At 37.7% G+C, this 24,527-nt stretch overlaps 1 protein-coding gene across 1 annotated transcript in view; it reads left to right on the forward strand.

The window, feature by feature from the left end:
- Positions 1 to 24,527, forward strand: part of LOC128597965 (POTE ankyrin domain family member A-like) — a 198,815-nt gene that overhangs the window by 171,368 nt on the left and 2,920 nt on the right. The gene's annotated exons all lie outside the window — the stretch shown is intronic.

Genomic DNA, 24,527 nt, shown 5'->3' on the forward strand with positions numbered 1-24,527 from the left:
GTGGAATTGCTGGGTCATACAAGGAGCTGCCAGTCTGTTTTCCAAAGTGGCTGCATGATTTTGCATTCCTGTCAGCATTGAGTAGGCTCTAATTTCTCCCACATCCTTGCCAACACTTACTTTTCATCTTTTTGATTGACAAGAGATTCCATCCTAGTGGAGAGAAGTGATAATTCATTGTGGTTTGGATTTGTGTTTCCCTAATCACTAGTGACTCTCTTTGCATGAGTTTATTAGCCACCTGTATGTCTTTTTGGAGAAACGTCCTTTGCCCATTTTTTTAAATTGTGTTGTCATCTTATTTCTGATCACAGGGATTCTTTATGTATCTGAGGCATAAGTCACTCATCAGATGCATGCTTTCCAAATATTTTTCCCACTCAGTGGCTTGCCTTCTCACTTTCTTGACTTGTGTTATTCAAGCATGGCAGTTTTAAATTTAATGATTGCGATTAATATATATTTTCTTTTTTGGTGTTATATCTTAGAAACTACTCCCAAATGCAGTTACAAAGGTTTATGCTTGTGTTTTCTTCTAAGAACAATTTGTTGAAAAAACTATTCTTTTCCCATTTAATTATATTGTTACCCTCATTGAAAATCAATTGACCATGAATGTGCAGGTTTATTTGTGGATTCTCAATTCTCATACATTGATGTATGTCTATCCTGATGCCATTGTCAAATCAAATTTTATAAGGATCCTTTCCCAGTCATGTTGCATTTTACCAGTTGTTTTATGTAATAAAAGAAAGTAAATGTTGTGGACTGTGTGTAACTTCACCTTTTGCTTTTTGAAGGAGTCTGGGGCAAGCATATCCCATGCCAGGCTGATTGCTTAGCATGATGGGAAGTGAGGTTTACAAAGATAAAATACATTCCTTTTCTCCTTCCGTTCAGACTGCAAGAGTCTCTCACTCAGTGCCTCCCTGGGTGAATTTAGTCCCATTCCCATCAAAACTTGACCACAGAATCTGCTGACACAGCCTACTATTCACTGCATTATGTTTTGTTATCTCATAATTCATAGCATCATTCACAGATTTTTTACCAATCTGGGCCGTCAGCTTTCCTCATTGGAAATCAATTTAATCTGTCATTTTTAGTTCTCAGTTAGGTCCTTTTTTTTTTTTTTCTTTTGAGACATGGTCTTATTCTGGTGCCTGGGCTAGAGTGCAGTGGCATCATCATAGCTCACTGCAACTTCAGACTCCTGGGCTCAAGTGATCCTCCTCCTGCCTCAACCTCCTGAGCAATTCAGATCATACCACTGTGCCCAGCTAATTTTTCTATTCTTTTTGGAGAGATGGGGTGGGGGCCCTTGCTGTATTGCTCAGGCTGGTTTTGAACTCCTGACCTTACGCAGTCCTCATACCTGCTTTTTCCACGTGCTAGGATTTCAGGCATGAGCCACCACAGTTGGTGTAGATCCTCTTTTGACCTGACGTCTGGTTCATATATGTGACCCTGGGGCTGATCCTTTTCTAGGCATAGATCCAGCACACTCAGAAACCACAGTTCTCTGTATTTACCTCTTTTTACTTAAACAAATAGAGATGCACAGTTGCACTTGAATTAATAGTTCAACCCATTCAAAGAAAAATTTTCAGGAGTGCAGCATTTAAAAATCAGGCCATTATTAGTTATGGTTTCAAAATTTCTGAGCCAGTGTATATGATGTGGTTTAGCATGGTGGTACAACATAAAGATGAGATGGTCTTCTCTATACAGACAAGCTTGAAGTAACATAAAGGTGAAATTGTGTTTAATTTCTTTTTTTTTTTTATTGTTGGGGATTCATTGAGGGTACAATAAACCAGATTACACTGATTGCATTTGTTAGGCAAAGTCCCTCTTGCAATCGTGTCTTGCCCCCCAAAAGGTGTGGCACACACCAAGGCCCCACCCCCCTCCCTCCTTTCCTCTCTCTGCTCTTCCTTTCTCCACCCCTCCCTCCTTCTTTCTCTCTCTGCTCTTCCCTTCTCCCACCCCCACTGTGACCTTAATTGTCATTAATTGTCCTTATATCAAAATTGAGTACATAGGATTCATGCTTCTCCATTCTTGTGATGCTTTACTAAGAATAATGTCTTCCACTTCCATCCAGGTTAATACAAAGGATGTAAAGTCAAGTCTCCTTTTTTTAATGGCTGTATAGTATTCCTTGGTGTACATATACCACAGCTTGTTAATCCATTCCTGGGTTGGTGGGCATTTAGACTGTTTCCACATTTTGGTGATTGTAAATTGAGCTGCAATAAACAGTCTAGTACAAGTGTCCTTATGATAAAAGGATTTTTTTTCCTTCTGGGTAGATGCCCAGTAATGGGATTGCAGAATCAAATGGGAGGTGTAGCAGCTTGTATAGCCTATGGCTAGGAGGAGTGAGAGTTCTAAGAAATACCTGCATAGCTCAATAAGGCAACACCTTGATGGAAAGGGCATGGAGAGGGATTTAGCACTCCTAATAAGTATGAGAGCTCCCGAGATAAGAGCAGTGGTGAATTGGCAGTCTCTACACCTGTGGTGTTGAGAGGCACGAGATCAGCCATATATTAGGCTGGAGGAGAAGGCAGTCAGGGGCGTGCACATTCTATCACGAACGCACTTACTCTGACTCTGTCTCCTTTTCTGCCTGCAGAACGCCAGCACGGCGTCTCTCTGCTGAAGATTACGAAGCTCTGCTAAAGTATAAGATCTGTCTATTCTAAGACTGCTTTATTCTCTCTAAGACTCTCTCTCTCTCTCTCCAGCCAAAGTTGATAGCCCTCATGCACCTAACAGACCTGAGCAAGGTAACTTAGTGGTCCACATCTGGAACCTAGTTAAGCCAGGCCTGAGACCTACCAAGTCCTGGGCCCTGGCAAGTGGTGTCAGAAGTGAGGTATGACAGAGACGTCTAGCTTGAGTGCTTTGAGGTTTCTCCATACGTCCTTCCAAAAGGTTGTATTAGTTTGTAGTCTGATCAGCAGTGTAAAAGGGTTCCCTTCTCTCCACATCCACGCCAGCATCTGCAGTTTTGAGATTTTGTGATGTGGGCCGTTTTCACTGGGGTTAGATGGTATCTCAGGGTTGTTTTGATTTGCATTTCTCTAATATATAGAGATGATGAACATTTTTTCATATGTTTGTTAGCCATTTGTCTGCCTTCTTTAGAGAAGGTTCTATTCATGTCTCTTGCCCATTGATACGTGGGATTGTTGGCTTTTTTCATGTGGATTAATTGGAGTTCTCTATAGATTCTAGTTGTCAATCTTTGTCTGACTGAACATATGCAAATACCCTTTCCCATTGTGTACGTTGTCTGTTTGCTTTAGTTCTTGTATCCTTAGCTGTACAGAAGCTTTTCAGTTTAATGAAGTCCCATTTGTTCATTTTTGTTGTTGTTGCAATTGCCATGGCAGTCTTCTTCATGAAGTCTTTCCCCAGGCCAATATCTTCCAGTGTTTTTCCTATGCTTTCTTGGAGGATTTTTATTGTTTCATGCCTTAAGTTTCAGTCCTTTATCCATCTTGAATCAATTTTTGTGAGTGGAGAAAGGTGTGGATCCAGTTTCAGTCTTTTACATGTGGATATCCAGTTCTCCCAGCACCATTTATTGAATAGGGAGTCTTTCCCCCAAGGTACATTCTTATTTGATTTATCGAAGATTAGGTGGTTGTAAGATGTTAGTTTCATTTCTTGGTTTTCTGTTTGATTCCAAATGTCGATGTTTCTATTTTTGTGCCAGTACCATTCTGTCTTGACCACTATGGCTTTTGTAGTACAGCCTAAAATCTGGTATGGTGATGCCCCCAGCTTTATTTTTATTACTAAGAACTGCCTTAGCTATATGGGTTTTTTTCTGCTTCATACAAAATGTAGAATCATTCTTTCCAAATCTTGAAAGTACGATGTTGGTATTTTATAGGAATGGCATTGAATAGATAGATTGCTTTGGGAAGTATAGACATTTTAACAATGTTGATTCTTCCCATCCATGAGCATGGTATGTTCTTCCATTTGTTAATATCCTCTGCTATTTCCTTTCTGAGGATTTCATAATTTTCTTTATAGAGGTCCTTCACCTCCTTCGTTAGGTATATTCCTAGGTATTTCATTTTCTTTTTCTTTCTCTTTTTTTTTTTATTGTTGGGATTCATTGAGGGTACAATAAGCCAGGTTACACTGATTGCAATTGTTAGGTAAAGTCCCTCTTGTAATCATGTCTTGCCCCCATAAAGTGTGACACACACCAAGGCCCCACCTCCCTCCCTCCATCCCTCTTTCTGCTTTTCCTCCCTCCCCATAACCTTAATTGTCATTAATTGTCGTCATATCAAAGTTGAGTACATAGGATTCATGCTTCTCCATTCTTGTGATGCTTTACTAAGAATAATGTCTTCCACTTCCATCCAGGTTAATACGAAGGATGTAAAGTCTCCATTTTTTTTAATAGCTGAATAGTATTCCATGGTATACATATACCACAGCTTGTTAATCCATTCCTGGGTTGGTGGGCATTTAGGCTGTTTCCACATTTTGGTGATTGTAAATTGAGCTGCAATAAACAGTCTAGTACAAGTGTCCTTAAGATAAAAGGATTTTTTTCCTTCTGGGTAAATGCCCAGTAATGGGATTGCAGGATCAAATGGGAGGTCTAGCTTGAGTGCTTCGAGGTTTCTCCATACTTCCTTCCAGAAAGGTTGTACTAGTTTGCAGTCCCACCAGCAGTGTAAAAGTGTTCCCTTCTCTCCACATCCACGCCAGCATCTGCAGTTTTGAGATTTTGTGATGTGGGCCATTCTCACTGGGGTTAGATGATATCTCAGGGTTGTTTTGATTTGCATTTCTCTAATATATAGAGATGATGAACATTTTCTCATGTGTTTGTTAGCCATTCGTCTGTCATCTTTAGAGAAAGTTCTATTAATGTCTCTTGCCCATTGATATATGGGATTGTTGGCTTTTTTCATGTGGATTAATTTGAGTTTTCTATAGATCCTAGTTATCAAGCTTTTGTCTGATTGAAAATATGCAAATATCCTTTCCCATTGTGTAGGTTATCTCCTTGCTTTGGTTGTTGTCTCCTTAGCTGTACAGAAGCTTTTCAGTTTAATGAAGTCCCATTTGTTTATTTTTGTTGTTGCAATTGCCATGGCAGTCTTCTTCATGAAGTCTTTCCCCAGGCCAATATCTTCCAGTGTTGTTCCTATGCTTTCTTGGAGCATTTTTATTGTTTCATGCCTTAAATTTAAGTCCTTTATCCATCTTGAATCAATTTTTGTGAGTGGAGAAAGGTGTGGGTCCAGTTTCAGTCTTTTACATGTAGGCATCCAGTTCTCCCAACACCATTTATTGAACAGGGAGTCTTTCCCCCAGGGTATGTTCTTGTTTGGTTTATTGACGATTAGGTGGTTGTAAGATGTTAGTTTCATTTCTTGGTTTTCAATTCGATTCCAAGTGTCTTATGTCTCTGTTTTTGTGCCAGTGCCATGCTGTCTTGACCACTATGGTTTTGTAGTACAGACTAAGATCTGGTATGCTGATGTGTCCCCAGCTTTATTTTTATTATTAAGAACTGCCTTAGCTATACGGGGTTTTTTCCGGTACCATACAAAACGCAGAATCATTTTCTCCAAATCTTGAAAGTATGATGTTGGTATGTTGATAGGAATGGCATTGAATAGATAGATTGCTTTGGGAAGTATAGACATTTTAACAATGTTGATTCTTCCCATCCATGAGCATGGTATGTTCTTCCATTTGTTAATATCCTCTGCTATTTCCTTTCTGAGGATTTCATAGTTTTCTTTATAGAGGTCCTTCACCTCCTTCGTTAGGTATATTCCTAGGTATTTCATTTTCTTTCAGACTGTGGTGAAGGGAGTTGTGTCCTTAATTAGCTTCTCATCTTGACTGTTATTGGCATATACAAAGGCTACTGACTTCTGGAGATTGATTTTTTTATTCTGAGACATTACTATATTTTTTGATGACTTCCAGGAGTCTTGAGGTTTTGTCTTTGGGATTCTCTAAGTATAAGATCATGTTGTCAGCAAAGAGGGAGAGTTTGACCTCCTCTGCTCCCATTTGGATTCCCTTTATTTCCTTGTCTTGCCTAATTGTATTGGCTAGAACTTCCAGCACTACGTTGAATAGTAAAGGTGACAGAGGACAACCTTGTCTGCTTCCAGTTCTAAGAGGAAAAGCTTTCAGTTTTACTCCATTCAGTAAAATATTGGCTGTGGGTTTGTCATAGATAGCTTCAATTAGTTTTAGAAATGTGCCACCGATGCCTATACTCTTAAGTGTTCTAATTAGGAAAGGATGCTGGATTTTATCAAATGTTTTTTCTGCATCTATTGAGAGGATCATGTGATCTTTATTTTTGCCTCTGTTAATATGGTGGATAACGTTTTTAGACTTGCGTATGTTAAACCAGCCTTGCATCCCTGGGATAAAGCCTACTTGATCATGATGAATGACTTTTTTGATGATAAGCTGTAATCTATTGGCTAGGATTTTGTTGAGAATTTTTGCGTCTATGTTCATGAGTGAGATTGGTCTGAAATTCTCCTTTTTGTTTGGGTCTTTTCCTGGTTTTGGTATCAGGGTGATGTTTGCTTCATAGAATGTGTTGGGGAAGATTCCTTCTTCCTCAATTTTTTGGAATAATTTCTGTAGTACAGGAATAAGCTCTTCCTTGAAGGTTTGATAGAATTCTGGAGTGAAGCCATCTGGACCAGGGCGTTTTTTGGTTGGAAGATTTTTTATTGTTTCTTTGATCTCAGTGCTTGAAATTGGTCTGTTCAGGAGCTCTATTTCTTCCTGGCTGAGTCTAGGGAGAGGGTGTGATTCCAAATATTGATCCATTTCTTTCACATTGTCAAATTTCTGGGCATAGAGTTTCTGGTAGTATTCAGAGATGATCTCTTGTATCTCTGTGAGATCAGTTGTTATTTCCCCTTTATCATTTCTGATTGAGGTTACTAGAGATTTTACTTTTCTATTCCTCGTTAGTCTGGCCAATGGTTTATCTATTTTATTTATTTTTTCAAAAAACCAACTCCTTGTTTCATTAATTTTCTGAATGATTCTTTTGTTTTCAATTTCATTGATCTCTGATTTGATTTTGGATATTTCTTTTCTTCTACTGAGTTTAGGCTTAGATTGTTCTTCTTTTTCCAATTCCATAAGATCTCTTGTGAGATTGTTGATGTGCTCTCTTTCTGTTTTTCGAATGTAGGCATCTAAAGTGATGAATTTTCCTCTCAAAACTGCTTTTGCAGTATCCCACAGGTTTTGGTAGCTTGTGTCTTCATTGTTGTTATGCTCAAGGAAGTTAATGATTTCCTGTTTTATTTCTTCCTTCACCCATCTGTTATTCAACAGAAGATTGTTTAGTTTCCATGCCTTTGGGTGGGGTCGAGCATTTTTGTTAGAGTTGAGTTCCACCTTTAGTGCCTTATGGTCTGAGAAGATACAAGGTAAAATTTCAATTCTTTTGATTCTGTTGATATTTGTTTTGTGTCCCAGGATATGATCAATTTTGTAGAATGTTCCATGGGGTGATGAGAAGAATGTATATTCTTTACCTTTGGGATGGAGTGTTCTATATGGGCCTCTCAAGCACAGTTGTTCTAGGGTCTCATTTAAGTCCCTCATATCTTTGTTTAATTTCTGTTTAGAGGGACTGTCCAGCTCTGTAAGCAGAGTGCTAAAGTCACATGTTATTATGGTATTATAGGATATCATATTGCTCAAACTGAGTAAGGTCTGTTTCAAGAATCTGGGAGCATTTAAATTGGGTGCATAAATATTTAGAATTGAAATGTCTTCTTGTTGTATTTTTCCCTTGACCAATATAAAGTGACCATCTTTGTCTTTTTTTACTTTAGTTACTTTAAATCCACATGTATCTGAAAATAAGATTGCAACTCCCCTTTTCTTCTGAGTTCCATTTGCTTGAAAAATTGTCTTCCAACCCTTGACTCCGAGTTTTAATATGCGTTTTGAAGCCAGGTGTGTGTCCTGCAGACAGTAAATGGATGGCTTGTGTTTTTTAATCCAGTCAGCCAATCTATGTCTCTTCAGTGGGGAATTCAAGCCATTAACATTTATTGAGATCATTGATAAGTGTGGTAGTATTCTATTCATCTTATTTTCTTATTTTGTGAGAGTCCATTGCTTAGTTTTATCTTTTGCATCACTGTAGAAGTTAGGTTCTGTCCTTTAATTTCTGAGTTCTTACTTTGGTACTGATCTATTGTGATGGTCAGTGTGTAGAACAGGTTGAAGTATTTTTTGTAGTGCTGGTCTTGTTGTGGCAAATTTCCTCAATGTTTGTATATCAGTAAATGATTTGATATCTCCATCAATTTTAAAGCTTAGCTTAGCAGTATATAGAATTCTGAGCTGGAAATTGTTCTGTTTAAGTAGATTAAAGTTAGATGACCATTGTCTTCTTGCTTGGAAAATTTCATTAGAGAAGTCTGCAGTCACTCTGATGGATTTGCCCCTGTAGGTCAACTGGCGCTTACTCCTGGCAGCTTGCAGAATCTTTTCTTTTGTCTTGACTTTGGACAAGTTCATCACAATGTGTCTTGGAGAAGCTCAGTTAGAGTTGAGGTGACCTGGGATCCGATATCCCTCTGAAAGGAGTGTGTCAGAGTCTTCGGTGATATTTGGGAAACTTACATTTATAATATTTTCTAGTTTGGCTTCTATTCCCCTGGGGCATTCTTCTTTCCCTTCTGGGATTCCTGTAACTCATATGTTAAAATGCTTCATAAAGTCCCATAGTTCTGTCAGTGAACGTTCTTCTTTCTCTCTCTTCTTTTCTGCCTATTTAACTATCTGAGTGATCTCAAGAACTTTGTCCCCTACCTCCAAAATTTTTTCTTCTGTATGGTCTAACCTGTTGCTGATACTTTCTATTGCATCTTTAAGTTCCCTAATTGACTGCTTCAGTTCCTTCAGCTCTGCTATATCCTTTTTATACTCTTCATATCATTCATCTCTTATTTGATTCTATTTTTGGATTTGCTTTTTGTTATTTTCCACTTTATTAGCAGTTTCCTTCATTGTTTCCATCATTTCCTTCATTGTTTTCATCGTGTGTATTCTAAATTCCCTTTCTGTCAATTCCCTTTCTGTCATTCCTAACATTTCTTTATAGGTGGAATCCTCTGCAGTAGCTACCTCATGATCCCTTGGAGGGGTTGCTCTGGACTGGTTATTCATGTTGCCAGGAGTTTTCTGCTGATTCTTCCTCATGACTGATTTCTTTTATCTGTTTCCTTGCCCTAGTTTTCCTTTTACTTCTTCTTGGTCTTTAAGTTGCCATGCCTGTGGACTAGCGTTTTGATGAGTCCTTTTGGTACAGGACCAGAAGGATGAGAAGGTTGAAGAGCATGAAGGGCTAAAAGAAAGAAAAAAAATGAAAGAAAGATAGAAAAGAAAAAAGAGAAAGGAGAGGGGGTGGGTAAAAGGGATTATTGACAAAAAGAAGAGAGGCACAGAAAGAGGGAGACAGAGCAATATAGGTATACAGTAGGGTACTTTGACACAACCTTTAAAATACCCCACCCTCTGGGGGTGCCAGATTGGGTGGTTTCCTTTAGGTCAGCATCTCTTTGCTAGCCTGATCGGACACAGTACCCCACCTCCACCAGATGCCAGATGCCTGGCATCTTGTCTCCCCAGACTCACTGTACCCAGTTGCAAAGAAGCTGTTACTCGGCTGCCATCCTGCTCAGATCTCCAGTGTTTAATTTCTTAACATTCAAAGCACATTTCAGTCTTTTTAGTACTGAGAAGATTAAAAAATGTTTCCATAATGTTCTCTTTATTTCCTGACTGCAGAAAGGATAATGAAGATTGCATATAAGTACTAGATTGTTTAATAAATATAGCTGCCTACGTATTTTAGAATTTTTTTTTTTTGTTTGTTTTGTTTAGCAGACCTAAGCTGGGTTTGAACCCACCAGGGCCAGAGCATGTGGCTGGTGCCCTAACCACTGAGCTATAGGCACCCAGCCACATATTTCAGAATTATAATGAATTGAAATCAGGTAAAATGTTGAATTTTACTTATTAAACCAAATATTTCTAGTTGTTTTTCAACATTCTGCTTCAAATAATCTATGTCATGAATTCCCTGTTTTCTTTATTCCCTAACTTGAGGGAAAATTCTAGAGGCATAATTGCCTAGTTGTTAAGAAGTTGCAGTGGAAGGGAGTTTTAAAAAAACTTCCTACTCATTAGTTGTGTCTCTCTTCTCATCATCTGCTGCTTCTCAGCACTATTTGTCATTAATAAATTTTCAACATTTATTAGATCCTATTTTAAAGGAGATGAATTTCTCTCTACAAATTGTTTCTTATTATCTCTCTTTTTAAATTCATTTTTGTGTATTTTCCCCTAAAAAATTACCCAAAATTTGGTAGCTTAAGACAGCATTTATTTTGTTCATGAATCTGTGGTTTGGAGAAAGCATGGCCAGGAAAGCTCATCTCTGTTTCCCTCAGCTTCCCTAGAGACAGCTCAAAGGCTGGGGGACTAGAGTGATTAGGAAGCTTTGTTCACCAACATGTTTTACTGTTGATGCTGGCCACTGGCTGGAACTTCAGTTGAGGCAGGCAACCTAAATACCTACCCTGGAATACCTAGGTTCTCACTGTGGCCTGAGTGTCCTCAATAAAGGGCAAGTAGTCTGAGACAGAGAGGCTTTTCTAACCTGATGTTGGAAGTCACAGAGTATCACTTATCACATTGTGTTCATTGGAAGCAAATCACTAAGGTTGGCCCATAATCCATTATTTGATGAGATGAATGATTTTTTTTCCATTTGATTTTAGTTGACACATGTAATTATACATCCTCATAGAATACATAGTGATAGTTTGATATAGTCATACAAGGTGTAAGGTCAAATCAGGCTAATTAGCATGTCCATCACCTCAAACATTTATCATTTCTTTTCTGTTGTGAACATTCAAAATAATCTCTTAAACTTTTTGAAAAATACAGTATATTATAGTTAATTATATTCACTGAACACTGCTGTAGAACATCAGGACTCATTCCTCCTTGCTAGCTTTTAATTTTTAATTAATCAACCTCTCCTCCCCTCCCCACTACCTTTCCCAGCATCTAATCCCAATAATTCTACCCTCTACTTTCATGACATCAATTTTTTTTGTTCTCAGATATGAATGAGAATATATAGTATTTATCTTTCTGTGTCTGACCTATTTTGCTTTACAATGTTCTACAGACTCATCCATGTTCCTGTAAATGGCAGGAATGGAACTGAATATTGTTCCATTCTATGCATGTACCAATTTCTTTATGAATTGTCTACTGATGGACATTTAGGTTGATTGCTTATCTTGTCTTGTGAATAGTGCTACAATTAATATGAACATGAAGGTAGCTCCTTGATATAATGATATCATTTCATTTGGATAAATACATTATGTGGGATTGCTGGATCACATAGCAGTTCTGTTTTTAGAGTTTTTTTATTATTAAATCTAGCTGTGTACATTAATGCGATCATGGAGTACAATGTGCTGCTTTTAGATACCATTAGAAATATTTTCATCAAACTCGTTAACATAGCCTTCACTTCATTTTCTTAGTTATTATGTTAAGACATTTATACTCTACACTTAGTAAATTTAACATGTACCATTATAAAATGTACCATAGGTGTGGTCCCACCAATTACCCTCCCTCCACCCATTCTCCTTCCTCCCCTCCCCTCCCTCTCCTCTTTCCCCATATTCTTGGGCTATAGTTTGATTATAGCTTTCATATGAAAGCTATAAATTGGTTTCATAGTATGGCTGAGTACATTGGATACTTTTTCTTCCATTCTTGAGATCCTTTGCTAAGAAGAATATGTTCCAGCTCCATCCATGTAAATATAAAAGAGATAAAGTCTCTATCTTTTCTTTAAGGTTGCATAATATTCTGTGGTGTATATATACCACAGTTTCTTAATCCATTTATGGGTCGATGGACACTTGGGCTTCTTTCATGACTTGGCAATTATGAATTGGGCTGCAATAAACATTCTAATACAAATATCTTTGTTATAAAGTGATTTTTGGTCCTCTGAATATATACCTAGTAGAGGAATTGAAGGATCAAATGGCAAGTCTATTTTTAGATCCCCAGGTGATCTCCAAACATCTTTCCAAAAGGAACGTATTAGTTTGCATTCCCACCAGCAGTGCAGAAATGTTCCCTTTTCTCCACATCCAAGCCAACATCTCTGGTTTTGGGATTTTGTGATGTGGGCTGATCTTACTGGGGTTAGATGATATCTCAAATTGGTTTTGATTTGCATTTCTCTGATGATTAAGGATGATGACCATTTTTTCATGTGTCTGCAGGCTTTGTGCCTGTCTTCTTCAGAGAAGTTTCTCTTCAAGTCCCTTGCCCACCCTGAGATAGGATCACTTGTTCTTTTCTTGCTAATACATTTGAGTTCTCTGTGGATTCTGGTTATTAAACCTTTGTCAGAGACATAACCTGCAAATATCTTCTCCCATTCTGAGGGCTGTCTGCTTGCTTTACTTACTGTGTTTTTGGCTGTGCAGAAGCTTTTTAGTTTGATCAGATCCAAGTAATGTATTTTTGGTGTTGCTTCAATTGCCCAGGGGGGTCTTCCTCAAAAAATATTTGCCCAACCCAATTTATTCAAGCGTTTTTCCTGTACTTTCTTCTAGTATTTTTATAGTTTAATGTCTTAAGTTTAAATCTTTAATCCAATTAGAGTCTATCTCAGTTAATGGTGAAAGGTGTGGGTCCAGATTCAGTCTTCTACAGGTCACTAGCCAGTTTACCCAGCACCATTTGTTGAATAGGGAATATTTTCCCCACTAAATGTTTTTAATTGGCTTATCGAAGATCAAATAATGGTAAGTAGCTGGATTCATCTCTTGGGTCTCTATTCTGTTCCATACATCTACGTCTCTGTTTTTGTGCCAGTACCATGCACTTTTGATCATTATCAATTCATAGTATAATCTGAAGTCTGGTAGGGTGATTCCTCCTGATTTGTTTTTATTTCTGAGTAATGTCTTTCCTATTTGAGGTTTTTTTTTCTGTTTCCATATAAAACGAAGTATTTTTTTTTTGAGGTCTTTAAAGTATGACAGTAGTGCTTTAATAGGGATTGCATTAAAATTGTATATCGTACCTTGGGTAGTATGGACATTTTAACAATGTTAATTTTTCCTAACCATGAGCATGGTATGTTTTTCCATTTGTTAACATCTTCAGCTGTTTCTTTTCTCATAGTTTCATAGTTCTCTTTATAGAGATCTTTCATGTCATTTGCTAGGTAAACTCCCAAATATTTCATCTTCTTTGGCACTACTGTAAAAGGAATAATGTCCTTGACTGTTTTTTCAGCTTTACTATTGTTGGTATATATAAAGGCTACAAATTTATGAGTGTTGATTTTGTAACCTGAGACGCTGCTGTATTCCTTAATCACTTCTAAGAGTTTTGTAGTGGAATCCCTGGTGTTTTCCAGATACACAATTATAACATCTGCAAAGAGCGAAAGTTTGATCTCTTCTGACCCTATATGGATACCCTTGATCACTTTTTCTTCCCTAATTGCAGTGGCTAAAACTTCCATTACAATGTTAAAGAGCAGTGGAGACAATGGGCAGCTTGTCTGGTTCCTGATCTGAGTGGAAATGATTTCAATTTAACTCCATTCAATATGATATTGGCTGTGGGTTTTGCTGAAGATGGCCTCTATCAGTTTGAGAAATGTCCCTTCTATACCAATTTTGTTAAGTGTTCCGATCATGAAGGGATGCTGAATATTATCAAAAGCTTTTTCTGCATCAATTGAGAGAATCATATGGTCTTTGTTTTTTAATTTGTTTATGTGCTGATTTATTTATACTTATAGATTTACGTATATTGAACCGGCCTTGAGACCCTAAGATAAAACCAACTTGGTAATGATGTATAATTGGTTTGATGTGTTGCTGGATTCTGGTTGTTAGGATCTTGTTGAATATTTTTGCATCAATATTCATTATAGATATTGGTGTATAATTTTCTTTTCTTGTGTCTTTTCCTGGTTTGGGGATCAAGGTGATGTTTGCTTCATAGAATGTTTTGGGTAGTATTCCTTCTTTTTCTATATTTTGGAAAATATTAAGTAATATAGGTACTAGTTCCCCTTTAAAGGTTTGGTAGAATTCTTATGTGAAGCCGGCTGGTCCCCGGCTTTTCTATTTAGGGTGATTTGTATAGTTTATGTTATTTCAGTACTTGATATAGGCCTGTTCAATATTTTCACTTCATTCTGGTTAAGTCTAGGAAGGTGGCGAGCTTCCAAGTATTGGTCTATTTCCTTCAAATTTTCGTATTCCTGAGAATAGAGCTTCTTGTAATACTCATTAAGGATTTTTTGAATTTCTGAGGAGTCTGTTGTTATTTCATCCTTGCCATTTCGGATTGATGAAATTAGAGATTTTATTCCTTTTTTCCTGGTTAGGTTAGCAAAAGTTTTATCTATTTTATTGACCTTTTCAAAAAAACCAACTTTTTGATTTATTTATCTGTTGTATAATCCTTTTGTTTTCAATGTTATTTAATTCTGCTCTAATTTTGGTTATTTCTTTTCTTCCACTGGGTTTCAGATTGGAATGTTCTTCCTTTTCCAGTTGCTTGAGATGTCCCATTAAGTTGTTAACTTCCTCTCTTTTCATTCTCTTGAGGAAGGCTTGCAATGCTATAAATTTTCCTCTTAGGACTGCCTTTGCAGTATCCCAGAGGTTCTGGTAATTCATGTCCTCATTATCATTTTGTTCCAAAAATTTGGCAGTTTCCTTCTTAATCTCATCTATGACCCAGCTATCATTCAGCACGAGGTTATTTAGCTTCCATGTTTTTGTATGAGTATGCAGATTCCTGTTGTTACTGAATTCAACTTTTATTCCATGATGGTCTGAGAAGATGCAAGGAATGATTTCTATTCTTTTAAATTTGCCGAGGTTAGACTTGTGACCTAAGACGTGATCAAGTTTGGAGGATGTTCCATGGGCTGATGAGAAGAATGTGTATTCAGTTTTGTTAGGATGAAATGTTCAGTAGATGTCTTTTAAATCCAATTGTTGAATTATTAAGTTTAAGTCTAAAATTTCTTTGCTTAACTTCTTATTGAAGGATCCATCCAATACTGCCAAGGAGTGTAAAATCTCTGTTATTGTGCTGGAGAAAATCAAGTTGCTCATGTCTGTTAGAGTCTCTCATAAATTGAGGTGCATTCTGGTTGGGTACATAAATATTAATAATTGAAATCTTATCATGTTGAGTGTAACCCCTAACAAATATGAAGTGACCATCCTTATCTTTCCTTACTTTTGTTGGCTTAAAGGCTATTTTATCTGTGAATAAAATTGCAACACCTGCTTTTTTCTTCTTTCCATTTGCCTGCAATATAGATGACCAACCCTTCACCCTGAGTCTCTATTTATCTTTTAATATAAGATGAGATTATTGCATTCAGCAGATATCTGGCCTGAGTTTTTGTATCCAGTCAGCCAACCTGTGCCTCTTTAGAGAACAATTTAAACCATTCACATTAATTGAGAATATTGATAAGCCTGGTAGAATTTGGGGTATCGAGTTTTTTGAAAGTCCAGTGGACATTTTTAATCCTTTTGCCACTGTGAAAGTTGGGATTTGATCAAAACGTTCTGAGTGAGTTTAGTTTGATGGTAGAGCATTGTGCTGGTCATTGTGGATGATGGGTCTGAGAATATCCTGGAGAGCTGGTTTAGTTATGACAAAAAAGATATACTCAGTTTAGTTGGATACAGGATCCTGGGTTGAAAATTATTTTGTTTTAGGAGATTAAAAGTCAATGACCTCCCTCTTTTAGCTTGAAAGGTTTCAGTACAGAGATCTGCAGTCATTCTGATATTCTTCCCCTTGTAGATTATGGTTTTCTTATGTCTGGCTGCTTTCAGAATTTTCTCTTTCATATTAACTTTACCGAAGTTAATTATGATGTGTCTGGGAGTTGTGTTAATCGGGTTGAGTTGTGTTGGGGTTCTGAAACTGTCTGATAAATGCATTTCAGAATCTCTTGGCATGTCTGGAACGTTCTCCTTCATAATCTCATGAAAAAGGGCCTCTGTGCTTTGCAAAGCATCTTCCTCACCTTCAGGAATTCCTAAGAGGCAAATATTAGTTTTCTTCAAATTATCCCAAAGCTCTCTGAGAGAATGATCTACTTTTGCTCTCCACTTCTCTTCCTCTTTGAGCACTTGGAAACGTTCAAAAGCTTTGTCTTCAATATCAGAAATACTTTCTTTTGCTTGCTCCATTCTGTTACTGAGGGATTCTACTGTATTTCTTAGATCTTTGAGGGCTGAAGATTCTTGTCTCAATGTGTCAAAATCTTTGGTGATTTTGTCTTTGAATTCATTGAATTCTTGAGACAACTTTCAAAATGCTCCTTGAATTCCTAATTCCAAATTTGCCTCCATTCTATTAATCTTAATTTGCATTCCAAATTCTGAATTTGATTTCTGACATCTCAGCCATTTGTTTATGAATGGGATCTTCTGGTGTGTCCACCATGTCGTTCCTTGGGGGAGTTGATCTACTCTGATTATTCATGTTGCTTTAGTGGAGTTTTTCTGCTGATTCCACTTCATGATTATTTTACACCATTTGACTAGATGAGCAGATAAGGTGAAGTTGGGTTGGTGGCTCCTGGAGTAGGGATTAACCAGACCTTTGCCCAAGAGCTGGGACTGGTGTCTATACCTTTTCCCCTAGAGCTTTGCAAAGGACCCATACAGTACTATGGCCTGAGACACTGGGGATCTGCTTGGTGTGGTGGGGCTCAGTGGCTATGTCTTATTTTCAGTTGGTCTCTGTCCAATCCTAGTGAATCTGTAACTCTGGTTTGAAGTCTCAGCTGTGGAGAAATACCAGCAACTAAGGTCACCCCGCCCCTCAGTGCAACAACTGGAAAAGGAAAATCAACCCTTCCCACAACCACACATCCAGGGTACCTCTTTGGATAGTCCTCAGGTGATTGGCCCAGTTCGAGAGTTCCAAATCAATTGTCCTAGTCAGCACCCAGTCTCAAGGGAGAGAGTTCAAAAGGTCTCCAGCAATTAGATAGCAGGGGTCTTCTGGCAGCTTGAGTATGACTCACTCCAGTGCTCCATGGAGTCAAAAGGACCCACCCTGAAAATGAATTAGTCCAGGAAGGACCCACCCTGAAAATGAATTAGTCCTTCTTCCCCAGCTTACATCTGTCGCACACCCAGTCACTGGTAACCTTGCAGGGCTGTGACCCAGTTCCCTCCAATGAACAGATGCTCTAGGGGGTTGCACCTGCCTGAGTCACATGGAGATGTATGTCTCCTCAGCCAGAGTGCTGCACTCAACCACCAGCAGCAGGGGGAGCTGAAGCCTGACAAGTTTGGGTGCTTAATGGAAGCCGGGGCGATTCACCTATTTCCAGCCCCACCCTAGATTGATGTTGCTGTCACTTATATTCTCACAGAATTAGCATTTCTGTACTGGCTATATTCCCCTGAAGGCCAGGTACTGTTTGAGTTCACAGAAACTGCTCCTCAGCCCTGCCCTGTGCCACTGCCGTTGCACCAGTTCTCACGGAGCTGGCATCTCTGTCTCTCCTGCACTCTGTGTTGGGGCGGGCATGGTTAGAGCTCATACTCAGCTCTCAGTTCTTGCCTCTCCCCAGGCTGGTGCTATTGCCCCACATGCTTTTATCTCAGCTATGTTCTCCTGGGGGCCAGGTGCTTCTTAGGCTCACTAAAGCAGCACTTCAGACTCAGCCCCACCCAGGGAGTATGCTGTCTCTGCGCTCATGTGTTTTAGTCTCCATCCCTCCACACCCTGCCCAGGCAGGTACTGCCTCAGGCATACCCTTTACTCATGGGGCCTGCATTTCCATCCCAGATCTGTTCCACCAGTGGTTGCCACTAGAGTAGAGGCCTGGATTTCTCTGGTTGCCAAGAGAGGTGGGGAGGGTCTCTCCAAAATATCCCCAGGGTGTGAGCCATATTGTTCCCGCTACTGCTGCTGTTGGGCACCACTTCTCCCTCTCCCTCTTGGTCTACAGTCCTCTCTTTATACCTGTGCCACAGAATCAGCACAGACCTACACCTCTGGAGAAAATGCCCAAGAATCTGGATTCCATGGAGGACAGGCTTCCAGACTTTGGGGTGAGAGTGGAGGGGAATGCTGGGAGTTCGGAATTGCAGGTAGAGAATATATACAGTTTTATGCCTGGCAGGAGAGTGCATGGCACACTAGTGGGTTCTCCCTGGGGAAGGAGTTCTGGTTTTTAGAGGGTCTCTCCCATGGGATAAAATAGGAGGAGATCTGAACTCTGCTTGCTTATTTGTATGAAGTATACTGACAGCCGTTCTTATGGGGGAAGGGACTCCCATCCACTTGGCAATGGATTTCGTATCTATTATTCATTTCCTTGGGGTTGCAGCTCACCTCAGCGGGGTTGATGTGCATTCTTCAACCTTCTTTCTTGGCTCAGCTCCAAACCATCAGCTTACTTGCTAAACTTCTGTCCTTTAACTCTCCTTCTGGACTGGAGCCTGTGTGGAAAGCTGGCTCCTGTTGGTCATCTTGCCTCAACCCCCTTAATTCTGTGTTTAGGTTTTTGAGAAAACTCCATATTGTTTTACATAATGGTTATGCTAATTTCCATTACTCCAACAATGTGCAAGAGTGCTCTTTTTCCTGCGTCCTTGCCAGCATTGTTATTTTTTTGTCTTTTTCATAGTAGCCACGCATTCTAATTAGAGTGAGATGATACCTCATTGTGGTTTTGAAGTCCTTTTGAGACAGACCCATAATAAGTAATGAAATTGAATCACTAATAAAAATCTCCTAACCAAACAAACAAAAAATAAGTCCAAGACCAGATAGGTCTACAGCCAAATTCTACCATTCTACCAGCTGTACATAGAAGAAAATGAAGAACTGGTACCAATCCCACTGAAACTGTTCTATGAATCCAATATCACCTTGATACCACAGCCAGGAATGGTCTTGATTTTCTAAATAATTTAAGGATTCACATTTGAATAATCCATTACAACATAGATAACATTTTATTTCAACTAAATTTATTTCAAAATTCTGTATTGGTTTTGTGTTAGGCTATTCTCAGTCTACTTCCTTCATTAACAAATGGCATGATTTTATTTCATGCAGATTAAAGGTTTTACAACAGCACTAGAAATAGCATCCTCAAAGTGTCTGTGTCTTCAAACTAAGAATCAAGCTCTTCAACAAGAGTTATTATCTATGAAAACAATACAAAGAAAATGGGAAGAACTACCAAAGAATAAACAGCAAGTAGAACAGTATATGCAGGAGAAAGAAGAAAAAGAAAGACTGGATGTAGTACATTTAAAAGAAGCCAATCTACAGGTCAAGTTAGTTTATTTATCTGAAATGCGCTTGCATTCATTTTGTTGCAAAATACATTTTACATACATATACGTTATATGTGTTTCTTCTACTTCCCTACAGCAATTTGTCTTGATGACACCTTTTTCTCCCTTTCAATATTTCAGTTTCCATCATTATTGTAACTAAGTTAATCATTAAGAATAATGTTTCTTCTTAGAGCATCATTTGATTATTAAAACCCATAGCATACATACAAAAAGACCACTAGGGAAAGAAAAAGTTGTGATTTAGAAGTTATGCCATATTCTTGACATGTTCATAAGTTACATTGTTTAATTTTTAGAATTTTTAATTGATTCTCTTGTTCTTCGAACTATCGGTTTACATGAGTTCTAACATAAGGGATCAAATTTTTTTATAATTCAAGTTTAATTCTGATTTAACCATAATTTAGGAAACATATTTTAACCTTCACCTGCTATTTTTGCATGTTTAAAATTGAACTCTGAATCACTGACACAGAACTAAAGGAAACAAATGTCCAGTAATTAATCAGGTTATAATTATTTTTTAAATTGATCCTTTTGATTTGTTTTAGACACAAGCACCATCACAAAATTTAGAGCAGCTAAGACACAGTCATCCTGCTTCAACAAGTCAACTCCAATGCAGAATTAAAGATCTGGAATATGCCCTCTTCAAAAAGAAAACTGAAGAAGACTTTAATAAAATCCAGTTGGAAAAATATAAGAATCTCTATCTAGAAGAATTAAAACATAGAAGAACCTTATCCAACAAACTAAATACGTAAGTCAAAATGCAGAATCCTACAAAATAAATTCAGCTTATTAATTTGCCCTGAAAATAGAGATTTTTAGACACATTTATGAGATTAGTGGTACTGACTGGAGATGAGAATCATAAAATTTGTACATTTAGAAAGAGAGGGGGCTTTATTTCTTATCAATGGTTAAGGCTGGCTATCTATGGCAGGCTGGGAAGCAAGACAGGCACTGGGAGGATGAAGCGGTAAGGCAAGAATTTACCTTGAGTGGGTCGGGCAACTCTACATATTCCAGATGGTACAGAGAGGACAAGCTATAAATACTTATGAAGAGACCCACATGCATGTAACATACATCCTGTAACTATTTTGGTGTGGAGATACAACATGTAAACACATTATAAATAGGTCCTAAATGCAAAAAGGTGAAATGTAGAGCTGGAGTCCATGAACTGCAAATCCTCAGGAGACTGGCCGTTGTTTTGTAAGAAGAAATTCTTCATAGTCTGAAATAGCTGCCATGTCCAAACCATAAAAACAGGAGGAGGGTGGAGTTAGTAAAGAAGAGTTCCAGCCTTTCATTCTTCTCAGGTCAACCTTTGATAAAATCTAGTATAGATAAGTGGGAAGGGGGGGTGGTGAAACAAAAGGAATGTGTCCAGGCTCTGTCCTGTCATGGCCAGGAATTTTAAAACTTTGGGGTCATTTAGCCAAAGGAGGGTCTTTTAGTCCCTTGAAGGGGATAGGAATTTTATTTCAGTCTTCAATGAAAAGTGAAAGCTAATAAGACTATATAATTTTGGAGCTCACTGGGAGGCCAAGGTGGGTGGATTGCTTGAGCTCAGGAGTCTGAGACAAGCCTAAGTAAGAGCAAGACCCCATCTCTACTACTAAAAATATCTGGGTGTTGTAGTGGGCACCTATAGTCCCAACTGCTCAGGAGGCTGAAGGCTAAGAGTTTGAGGTTGCTGTGAGCCATGATACCACAGCACTATGCCAAGGGTGACAGTGAGATTCCGTCTCATAAAAATGAAAAAAAGACTATATAATTTTGGAAATTTATGTTAGTATATGAACTTGCCTTTGCCTTTTTGTTGTTGTTGTTGTTGTTTTATGCGGGGGGTTGGGGGGGGTTCCCTCCTTAGTATTATTCTCATGTAGTTAACCTGATCTACTTAATCTTTCAGCAAAGTATTTTTGAAGCTTTCCAAATTAGACAGTGATATTGTTATATAAAATCTCTTATCAGTGTTCTCCTGAGTAAAATTCAACTATTTTTTGGAAGCTTACAACTTAAAGCAAAAGGATCAAGTACTACTATTACTCAGGCACATCCTGGCGCTTGGTAAATTCTTTCCTTGGCTGTGATCTTTGATATTATCACTAGAGGGCACCTTGAGGCAAACCATCCTCTACAGCTTTCCACTCCACAAAAACACAGTTGTGAAATAGGAAATCATTAACATATAAATGAAGGGAAGCATGATTAACAAAGTGGTCAGCCTGACAGGGTGTGTGGAAACAGAAAGGACAGGTCCTTCTCTGATGCTATGGTAACCATGTTAGGAGCTAATTGCTTTTCAAGCTCTATTGGTTCCTTTTAATTACCACCTCAGCTATCTCATTCTCTCCTAGAAGATGTTGCTCTGAATTGTTCCTCTGTGCCAAATGCATTTTTTCCCCCAGATAATGAATGTAGTGGGTAAAATGTACAAAGGTGGTAAAAGCAAATACTTGAAAATGTCTTTGAGGGATGATTTTTTAAATCTCTAAAATAGTTTACCAAACAATTTTAATTGTTTACTAAGCTGTTTTTAGTTTTAATTTCTTAATCTGCTTTAGTGTTACAGGTTTATTTCATACATAAAAAGTATTTGTCTTGGATTCCTTTAAAAAATATCATACTCTGGTTTCTCCTCAGATCACATAAATCTTTCACCTTTTACTAAATAATAAATATCCATCTGTGGTTATGTATTAGGATGTTTAAGAAATACGACATGGGCAGCACCCCTAGCTCAGTGGGTAGGGCGCTGGCAACGTATACTGAGGCTGGAGGGTTCAAACCTGGCCCAGGCCAACTAAAACAACAATAACAACTGGAACAACAAAGAAACATAGCTGGACGTATGGCAGGCATCTGTAGTCCCAGCTTCTTGGGAGACTGGGGCAAGAGAATTGCTTAAGCCAAAGAGTTTGAGATTGCTGTGAGCTGTGTGATGCCATGGCACTCTACTGAGGGCGATAAAGTAAGACTCTGTCTCTACAAAAAAAAAAGAAAAAGAAATATAACATGATATTTTGATGTGTTTACATAGAAATGGTTATTATTGTTAAGAAAATTAACAAATATTCTCACATAGTTGACCTTAAATATTTGTACTGGCACCCTCAAGAATCCTACAAGGAGAGCCATTCCAGAAGGCAGCAAGTGTTGCCTGTTAAGCCATACATCATTACAGCCATTCTCTTCCCTCTATATTTTGTTTGAACTACCTGTTCGTTAGAAATCCCCCTAGAAATGCATGTACTTCTTTAGAACAATTTAAAAACTATAATTACATATAGGAGGCATGCTCTGACTCATTTTCAGTGTTAAAATGCTATTTAATGAGAAATTTTATTTACTCTTATGACATCTTTTTAAAAAGTACAAGTCATTTAGGAATCACTTAGGGAAAAATGAAATACTAAGCACTGTGTTTTACATCTTCACTGAGCTAATAAGATGCTAGCAGAGGACAAAACCAAACTTCTTGGAGAGCAAGGAAAGACCAGATCTTCATCCACCACTTGTACTCAAGGGACACTCCAAGAGTACCACTCTACTGAATATCTTAGTGATTCTACCTCTAATCCAATGACTTCAAGTAACAGCCTCATAAGCTATGTGACCAAGGTTAGTTATATTATGTTTTTCCTTAGGCTTCATGTTTCTGAGATAATTCTTGCTTTTAATGAAGCCAAATACTAAGTTGTTTAGTTGACTTATGTATTTTTAAATAAAGATCATACTTTAAGAAAGAAAGGAAACAGAAATTTTCTGTTCAATTTTAAATTTAAATCTCTTTCTCCAGATAACCATTTATTAACTTTATTGATTAAATGTAAGTAAAATGACACATTTTAAATTCTTTAAAAGCTACATTTAAGTTCAATTTTAGAAATTGAATGTCATTGCCTAATAACTAAAAGTATACTTTGAGATAGATTTGGCTTACTTTCTAATTGATCTTCACTGGACTGTGGTTCATAATGCTTTTAAAGTTTTCTTGTACAATCTCAAGATTTCCAGCCCTAATCATAAGTGAATGATTAGCATCCTAATACTTAAACACACATAAATGTTTATTATTAAGAGGAACCCAAGATAAATACTGTTTTATGAATGAGATAAACCTGTAACACTAAAATAGTTTAATTTGCTTTTAAGTTAGAACTTTTGTCATTTTATTATGTAAGAGTACGTTAAATTGCTATTGTACGTATGAACCACTGGAATAGCCATTCACTGCACTTCAGCCTGGCAACATAGCAAGACCCTGTCACTTAAACAAATACAGAAACACCATAAAACATTTGTTGAAACAAAAATAAATAAATACAAACCAGTTTTCCTTGTGTATCATTGTTATTAGACTATCCATTTCAGTCAGTGCATGTTGGCTTATAGTTTGGATGGTGTTTTCATAATCTCCTTAGTGCAGAGAAAAGTACCGTAGGCCCATGTTAAATGAGGCCTGACCCTGTCTCTTTACCTGGCTTCATGTCCTTATGAATCATGTGAGAGAAAATCTAAGATTTCTTAGCATTACAGTCAAAGAGGTTAAAAGGGAATAAAATAAATGATTGTTTCAACACCTAGGCAATATATATCATCATTTTGTTAGCTTCCTTTTGTTTTAACTTTTCTGAAAAAAAATGAGATGACCATGGTCAAAGTGCTTCAGAGTTACAAAATTAGACTCTTGGATACAAAGAGAAAATGTATGTTAAATACTTATGTGAATTGTTCAGCAGCACGATATGATGTAAATATAAAATGTTCTTGTTTTTATCAGGAAAGTCAAATGTATCATTTTATAAGATGCTAATGGAAGAGTGTGTATATATAGATGCAACATAAGGGAAGGTTTTTTTTTAATTTAATTTTATTATTAAATCATAGCTGTGTACATTAATGTGATCATGGGGCACCATACACTGGTTTCATAGACCGTTTGACACATTTTCATCACACTGGTTAACATAGCCTTCCTGACATTTTCTTAGTTATTGTGTTAAAACATTTATA

This window comes from Nycticebus coucang, chromosome 2 (assembly GCF_027406575.1).
Source record: "Nycticebus coucang isolate mNycCou1 chromosome 2, mNycCou1.pri, whole genome shotgun sequence".
NCBI lineage: Eukaryota > Metazoa > Chordata > Mammalia > Primates > Lorisidae > Nycticebus > Nycticebus coucang.